Raw genomic sequence first — 9,354 nt, forward strand, 5'->3', positions numbered from 1 at the left:
TTGAATGCATATGTTACTTCTGAGACATACTGGGCATATGTACCAGATCCTCCTATGCTTCACTTTGTTCACTGGGAAGGAAGTAACATTCCGTTTGCCAGTGACTTTGAGATCTTGGGTGTTCACACTGCTAATAATATTGTTCCCCAAAGATAGTCATGTTGACAATTTAACTATTGATGGTCAACCCTTACATGATAAAATATTAGCCATTTAACATTCAAAGTTAGTTATTTTATTCCTCCAAAGCTCTTTATTTCCACCTTATTGCAAACATTCTCTGTTATGGGTATTACCACACAGTTAAAAGCAGGTTATGGTCCTGCTTTTACTACTAAGAATTTTAAGAAATTCTGTGAAGAATGGCAAATTGTACCCCCCCCCCCAAAAAAGGCAACTTTTAGGCCAGCCAGTGGTGGTTCATGCTTTTAATTCCAGCACTCAGGAGGCAGAGGCAAGTGGATCTCTGTCAGTTTGAGTCTATCCTGGTCTACAGATCGAGTTCCAGGTCAGCAGGGCTACACAGAGAAACCCTGTCTTGAAAAACAAAACCAACTTTTAAAAAATAAGGGTTTGGGGGAGCCGTTCTCTCGTTCTCTGAGATACTCATTACCTTATTTATTTTAAATTATAGTTGTTCAATTTACAAAAAACAAACAAAAAACCCCTTTGATGTGATTGGAACATTACTAGTTATTGTATAGCCCCTGCTTGATTTGATCAGCCTTTATAACTGGACCATGATAAATATCATGAATAAGATATTCATGGGAATTTGTCTCTTGATATTGCTGCCTTATAGGATGAAACCCTTCCAGATGTTCTCTAAACAGTTGCCTGGAATTTTGGGACAAGGAATACTAGAAGGGATTGTTGATGCCTTACCAGGTATATATCCTTGTTCCTGGTGGCAAGGCGACATGCATAGTGCTTTTGCATCTAGTGTTGTACTTATCGTGTCTTTTCACTCCTCTGTTAGGCTGTCAATTCCTCTGAACAATACATGAATGAGGACACTCTGCATGCATTGCCTGTTCTTGCTTTAAAAAATAAAAAGGGGAGATGTCAGAAAATGGTCAAAAGAATGATGCATGGTGAACAATGCCTAGGGGAACAGAGGCTCCAGGAAAAAAGGCAGGGGACCTTTTACCTCAAAATACATTTTGTTCTCTTACATGAATTTGTACCTCCTGTGACAAACATTTGCAGTCAATTTTTAAGACATTTATTGTTGGATGTCGCACATAGCTATAGAACCCAGTCTGGTGAAAGGATGTGCTGAGTGCTGTTCTCGTGTATCTTGACTCTGGATATGGCTTCTGCCTTGCTTTCATGCTTTACTGGATATAATCTATAGAAGGTGTCAGACAATTAAAAAAATAGTCTTTTTTTTAATTATGTATAAAATACTCTGGCTCCATGTATGTCTGCACACCAGAAGAGGGCTCCAGATCTCATTACTGATGGCTGTGAGCCACCATGTGGGTCCTGGGAATTGAGCTCAGGATTATGTGGAAGAACAGCCAGTGCTCTTAACCCCTGAGCCATCTTTCCAGCCCCCAGACAATTGTTTTTTAATTGGTTTGTCCTGAGAAAGTTCTAGGAAAGGGCTGCTCTGTTAATATTTAGTGTGTGCTTTCTAGTGTTTACATTTACATGGTTTTCTGAATTCAACCTTCCTTGGATCATTGCTTTTTTATATTCATGTAAAAAAAAAAAAAGTATACTGAAACTGAAGTAAAGTCTACAGCATTAGACTTTAGTCCTCCCCATTAAGGTCCTCATTCCCAGATTTCAAAGACAGATCTGCATAGGTTGACAAAGGTCAACAGCTGTCCAGGTTGGCCTCAAACTCACTATATATCCGAGGATAAGCATGATTCTGCTTCCACCTGCTTCATCTGGACTGAGTTGTGCCACACCCGGCTCATGTGGTGCTGGGAAAGCAATCAGAACATCAGATATTCTAGAAAAGTACTCTTGTAACAGGACAAGACCCTACAGAGATTCTTCCATCTTATATTTTTACGGAGTGTTCTGTTTAGCTAGAATTTGAACTTTATGGAGAATCCATGGAAAATAACCCAACTTAATTCTAGGAACATGAGGTCAAAATCCCTCTCCCCAATAACTTAGCTTCTGGTAAATTGCCTACTTGTGCACCAGCCCACCCTCCAACTAAATGCTATCTTAGCTTTGGTTAAACTACCTGCTTGTGCAAAACCTCCTTGTCAGTTGCGGAAGGAGATACCACTGTTTTTGCCTTTAAAAACCCCTCTAAATGCTCAGGGCTATGCATGAGTCCTGAGTACCCCAGTAGTCCCTGCTGGCTAGAATAAAGATTTTCAATTGGATGTAAACTTTTGTCTTAAGTTGTCATCTCTAATGGGCTCTCCATAACATTGGAGTCCCCCAGCATGATCTCCAGAGACTAAACCCTGATACTTTAGGGCCCTTGGGATCTCAAGATTGGTGAAGAGGGTACCAGCTGGAGAGGATAGCTAGGAAGTGTTCAACCTGAGATGATGTGGGGCTCAGAAAAGTCCTCTCTAACCATGTCTTAGAGCTTTGCATGAAGAGACACCACAACTTTCTTTTTCCCAGAGAAGCTGCAGGCCCTTACCAACCTGTTTTAAGGGAAAAGGACATTGGTTTTTTTGTTTTGTTTTTTTTCAAGACAGGGTTTCTCCCATGTAGCAGCCCTTCGTGGTCCTGGAACTAGCTCTGTAGACCAAACTGGCCTTGAACTCACAGATCATCCTGCCTCTCCTTCCTGAGTGCTAGGATTAAAGGTACTTGCCACCAACGCCTGGCCATTGGACACTTTTATTTATTTATTTATTTATTTATTGGTGGCAAACATTACTGGGAGGTTTAAAAGCTGCAGCCAGAAAAGCTACCAGCTTATCCAGTATAAGTCATGTTACTCAAGGACCTGGTAATTTCCCACTGGGTGTGAGATTCAGCCGAAGACAATCAGGAAAAGAGCCCCCACACCCCACCCCTACACACGGTGCAGTGATTGCTACCCTTGGGGAAACAGAAGAGAGGAAACAGACCAGGAGAAAGAATTTTAAAACTCACATTGGTGAAGCCCTGAATATGGATGTTGGAATTTAAATTAAAATATCCACAAAATACCGTGCTCCAGTATGTAGATGACCTCATATGTTTGACCTCTGTATAGGAATGTAGACAGGCAACAGGCCTTTTAGAAACTCCAAGCTGTGGGGTAAAGTCTCAGTTAAAAAAGGTACAGCTGTGCATTTGCAGGTTATACACCTGGGCTACAGCCTAGAGGAAGGTAAATTAATGCTTTCCTACAACTATTTCAGTCATCCTACAAATCCCTACTCCCACATCAAAAAACCCAACCAAACAAAACCAAGCACATGAATTCTGGGGAGCAGTTAGATAGTGCTGAATATGGATAATGAAATTTACTGAGATAGCCAAGCTTTACTAGGCCAGCACGAGTATGTAGACATTGAAATGCACTGAGGCTGAGCAGAAGGCCTTTGAGGCCTTGACAAAGGTCCTGGTGTCTGCCTTGGCCCTGGTCCTCCAAGACTAAACCACTTATATGTAGATGAGGCCAGAGGCATTGCCTAAGGGGTCCTTAGACAAACCCTGGAACCCTGGAAAACACTGCTGGCTTATCTTTCCAAGCGACTTGACCCTGTCATAGATGGATGGCCATATAAGAGCCATGGCTGCCACTGTCCTGCTGGTAAAAAAAAAAGATGACATTAACTTTAGGGCACTAATTGTTACTGACAGTCCCACACTCTGTTGAGACCCTCTTGAGAAGGGCACCAAAGAGACTGATGTTTAACACCTAGATGACTTGATACCAAGCTCTGCCTCTGGAGCAGCCCTGTATTTGCTCCCACAAGATATCAATCCTCAACCCTAAAAGAGCTCAGGTCAGATAGAAAGAATGAGTAGAGCTCTTAAGGAGTCTGACCAAATTGGTCCTGGAAACTGGTGAAAAATTGGATCAACCTCTTCCCTTTGCCCTGATCAGAGCCTGATGTGTTCCCTGCTGGGAGGGGCTTCCTCCTTTTGAAATAATGTTTGGGATACCATTTCCCATTCTTGCCACACTCTAAGATATTCCCCTGGCAGAAATGTCTAATCACTCCCTTCTCAAGTCCTTGCAGGCTTAGCCAGAACTTGCCAGGCTATTGACCCAGTGGTGAAGGGAATCCTGTCATCTCCCACCTCTGAACCTGCCCACTAGTTCCAGCCAGGAGACTAAATGTGCCTGCCCGACTCAAAGAAAAGTCACACTGCCATTCTATGTGTACTTGTTTATGTTAGCCTCCAAGTAGATGCTATAATACTAGAAGAGAGGAGAGCTCATACTGATCTTGATTCAATGTTGGCAAAGGTTGAACATGCCCCAATTCTGGTTCCCATCCTAGTAGAGGCAGGAATAGTTGGTGCAGCAGCCATAGGCATCTTAGCCTTGTTTTTGGAAACCAGAACTTTAGAGAACTTAGTTTCCAGATAGGCTTAGACCTAGGCCATTTGGAGAATTCTATTTCTCCAGGCTGGAGAGCTAAGTTGACTCATTTGCAGAGATAGTCCTATAGAACTAAAGGGGGCTAGAACTTTTTTTATGAAACAGGGAGGACTTGCTGTTTCTATGCCAACCAATCAGTGGTAATTAGGGAAAACCTTGCCAGGGTCAGGAAAACCTTAAAGAAAGGAAGAAAGGAGACATAGATCAGATAATTGGCATCAGTCTCTACTTACCTGGTACCCATGGCTGACCACCTTACTGTCAGCATTAGCCAATCATTGCTTCTTATCTTGATCAGGCTAATGATGGGGCTCTGCATCTTCAACTGCATGGCTAACTACATAAAACATAGAACAAACTCAGTTAAACTATTGGTTCTTAGGACCAACTATGCCCTCCTAGAACAGGAGGAGTCAACTGTTTGACTCATGCCTATAAAACAAGTGGGCAGTGTGATAGAGCAAGATAGTGTAGAGCTTTCCACACCTTGGATTCTTGCTGAGGCCATTTTCGGTTTACCTAGAATTTGATCTCTTTGATGGAGAATGTCCTGGAAAGTTATGCAACTCTATTTTAGGTGCCTGAAATCAAGATGCTCTAGCTAACTTAGCTTCTGCTAACTGCTTGCTTGCGTAAAACCTCCATTTGCAGCTATCAAATGAGATAAACAGGATGTGATTTTTGCCTTTAAAAATCGCTTATTCTAACTACTGAGCACTATGCCTGGGTCCTGAATAGCTGAATATAGTCCCAGCCAGCTGGAATAAGACTTTCAAGTGGCTGTGTAAGGATGGAAAAATTTAGCCTAATTTCCCCTAGACTCTGCCCCCTAGCAGTGAGTAGGCAAAAGTTTATTCTTGACTGTTTATGACAGGGTGGGTTACTGACAGCACCTGTAAGTGAATATGAACAGAAAATGAGCTGTGCCACACTACCAAGGAGCCCTATCAAAAGCAGACTTCCTGGGTGAAGCATGGGCTTGGATAGTTCAAATTGATTGGTCCACACTGGATGCTATGAGATAATTGGTTTGTGATGTGCAGGCTTTGTTGTAACCCTATAAAAGCTGTCTGAACCCTGTACCCAGGGTTCCCAGTCCTCTACCCCACATGGAGTATGACTGCGGACCCCAGTGCACTGTAATATAAAAAACCTCATGCTTTTGCATCAAGACTGCTTCTCGTGAGTGATTTGGGGGGGCCGCCTTTCCTGAGTTGGGGCGTGAGGGTCCATGCCCTCCACGGGTCTTTCAGCTGCATACTGTGCCTGAAAGGTCATCTCTGGTGGGATCACAGTTAATACTCTACCAACTGAACTATGAATTAAAAAACATTTATTTATTTATTTAATGCATATGAGTGCTTTGTCTGCATGCCCATCTGTACACCAGAAGAGGACATTGAATCCTGTTATAGACAGTTGTGAGCTGCTATATGGGTGCTGGGAATTGAATTCAGAACCCTGGAAGAACAGCCAGTGCTCTTAACCACTGAGCCATCTCTCCAGTACTTGTGATTCTAGCCCAGAAAGATTTGTTCTGCACTTTGGAGTTCACTGGGTGGGCTCAGCATTCATTCTGACTTCTGTCCCTGATTATGGATTGTGTCAGGTGTTATTCTAGGTGAGTAGGAGGTCCTCACAGGTTAGCAGGAGAAGGGCAAACTCAGATTGAAACAGGGGTGGGGTAAAAACAAAGATCCAATACTTGCAGGCTGTCATTGTTGCCCTTATCAGCATTAGGACCAGGGTGAGTAGTGTGGGCCCAATTGTGGCTTCTCTTCAATGCTGATGCTTTCTTTAGCTTACCTGGTAGCTGACTTTAAGGCAAGTACAGATTGAATGGGCACGTAAGTGCAAAACCAATACCAGGCACTGGAGAAAAACCCCTACAGGGCTCTTATCATTGTACAAACACATTATCTGCTGTGACAGATGGTTTTTCCATATGCCTTTGGGGTCACAAATGGCTCTAGTCTTATGTCATCACACTTAAATGTCACCAGAGTTTTTAAAACATGTTTATCTCCATTCCAGGAAAGACTTTAGGATGGTATGGCTTGAGTCATGCCCTTTGTAGTCAGCCATAGCCCAGGGGCTAAGGTTTAAGAAAGTCTGACCTAGGTCACAGATGGTAATTTGCAGGAAGGCTGCTGCTCTTACCAGAGTCACCAAAGGAAAGACTGCTGGCCAGCCTGATGCAAGAACCCACTTCATTCCCTAGGCCCCCAAAATAGCTGTTTAGCATGCATGAGATTGAGACACTTAGGCCTAGAAGGATGCCTAGGGTAAAGGTTCTGGAATGCTCTTTTGAGGATGGTGGGTAGAGATGCTTATGCTATACTTTTTATGCAGGGGATATGCTTCAGGGCATTTCACCTGGGATTTATTCTCTGCTCTCCCCAGAAGTACTCTGGGGGTTTCAGAAAGAAGGGATTTGGAAGAAGCACTTCACTATTGTCTTTCATAAAAGCCTAGCAAACTTAGAATTGGCATATTCACAAGTGTTACCACAGCAACCTGGATGCATGTGAAAACCCTGCGTTCAGTTGGCTAGAGATCCTTTCCACCCCCCACCCCTCCCCAGGGGAGATCGTCTGTTCTGACTGGCTGTTAAGCAACACAGTCACTTGTGCTGTTCAGGAATGTGTGCTCTGGTTCTTATGTAGAGGAGACAGACATCACAGACAGTCCCTGTTTACTGTTTTCCTGCTAGCCCCACCCCTCCCCTCATTCTACAGTGGCTTCTCCACCTGCTCAGATTCCTCATGGGATCTGTGAATCCTCTTCAAGGCTGGAATCATTTTCCCCATTTCACTCAGGCAGAGTGAAAAGACAGAAAATTCTTAAAAAGTAGTATTGCTTCCCTGTTTCTCAAGGAAAATTGATTTGTCAAAAAGCCTATAAACTGCAGGTGCTATGGTTTAAATGTTCCTTAGAGTTCATGTGCTGGAAACTGAATCCTCAGTGCTACATGTTGTCAGCAATTAAAAGGAGAGAATGTTGGGAGATGACTGGGTAGAGCCCTCACTGATGGATCAAACCCTTCATCATTAGTAGGTAGTGGGATGAGAGGCTCCATCAGGAAAGCTTTGTCGAGCATCCTGGCTCTGTGTTGTTATGCAATGCCACTGCCATGTTCTGGTGCAGCCCAAAGATCTCAACAGATGCTGGGTAGTTTCCAGAGCTGTGAACCAAATAGACCTTTCCTGTATTAGCTGCCCAGTCTTGGAATGCTAAGGGCAGTCTAATGATGGTGCTGGCATCAAGCAGTAGCTTCTTACTGAATATTACAGAATGGGGTGAAAAGGAAAATCCAAAGCTCTGTGACTAGACCACTCCTGTACAATTTGTTCTGTTTGTGTCTGGCATAATGTTAGGAAAGATGGGCATTGGAGGTAACAGTTGGGTCCATCTAAAAGCAGAGTGTGAGGAGAAGCAGAAGCCAATATGGGTTTCCAAAAATGCACTTGGGTTGGGGATAAAACTTGGGTAGAGCTAGCTTGCCTAACCCTGGATTCTACTTCCAGAGTTACTACTACACAAGATATTTTCCATCTTTTTCTTATTTTCTTTATTTATTACATTTGAGAAAGAGAGAGAGAGAAAAGGGAGGAAAGAGAGAGAGAGCATGTGCATATACCATGGTGCAAATGTGTAGGTGTGCAGGTCAGAACTTGCAGGGGTCACTTTTCCCACACCATGCAGGTCCTGGGATCTAACACTGGCTGAGGCTAAAGTGGCAGATGTTTTTACCTACTGAGCCATCTCACTAGCCCCATTGTGGGTTTAGATGGCCTTACAGTCACTAGCCCAGTATGCACAGTGATGGATTGTTTGAGGACAGAGCACATAAAACAGTGGCATTTATTAATGCTGACTCTCCTAATCAAGAAGCAGTGAGTATCCTGTGATGGGGATGATCGTGTGCCTCTCATGTTACTAACACATCCTGACCAAGGACTTACCACGTGGAAGACAATGTTGAGCATGTTAATGATCTCTTCCTTTGGGAAATACATTCTTGTGCATTGTCTAATAGCATCAGTGACCTGTTTTACAGACGAACAGAATGAGGCTCAGAGGGAACTATACACTATAGTCTCTTAAAGTAGCAAGGGCAAGGCTAGGGTTTGGCCGGAGCATCCTCACTTTAAAAGCCTAATTTTGGCATGGAATGGATGAATATAGATATGATTAAGAATTCATTGTAGTGCTTGGTGGTGCATGCCTTTAATCCCAGTGGCATCTGGTGGCAGAGGCAGGCAGATCTCTGTGAGTTCCAGAGAGAGCCAGACAGTCAGAGAAACCCTATCTTGAAAAAACAAAACAATTCATTTTAGCCTCTCCTCAGCTGCTGCCAAGGTGCTTGGTCCTTTGGAGGAAGCTAAGACCATGTGATGGTGAGGCCTTCACTTCTTTTTGCGACTAGCATCATGCCGGCAGTCTGAAACATAATCTCTGTCTCTGAGCTTGCCTGAATCTGTTCCACGCTCATCCTGCATGCCTGTGAGGTGATTGTCATGGAGGGTAAGGTCAATGTCCTCATTAAAGCAGCTGGTGTCCACGTTGACCCTTCCTGGCCTGGCCTGTCAACATTGGGAGCCTCATTTGCAGTGTAGGGGCTGGTGGGCATGCTCTAGCAGCTGGAGCTGTGCCAGCAGGGGTTCTGTCCCCTCTGCTGCTGCCCGAACTGAGGAGGAAAACGTGCAAGCAAAGAGGAAAGACTCTGAGGAGTCTGATAATGACATGGACCTTGGCCTTTTGACTAAACCTATTTTGTTAACACGTCCAAAAAAAAGCTGAACCTGTGTTTTTTGTTTTTGTTT

Source organism: Phodopus roborovskii, unplaced genomic scaffold (assembly GCF_943737965.1).
Source record: "Phodopus roborovskii unplaced genomic scaffold, PHOROB, whole genome shotgun sequence".
Lineage (NCBI taxonomy): Eukaryota > Metazoa > Chordata > Mammalia > Rodentia > Cricetidae > Phodopus > Phodopus roborovskii.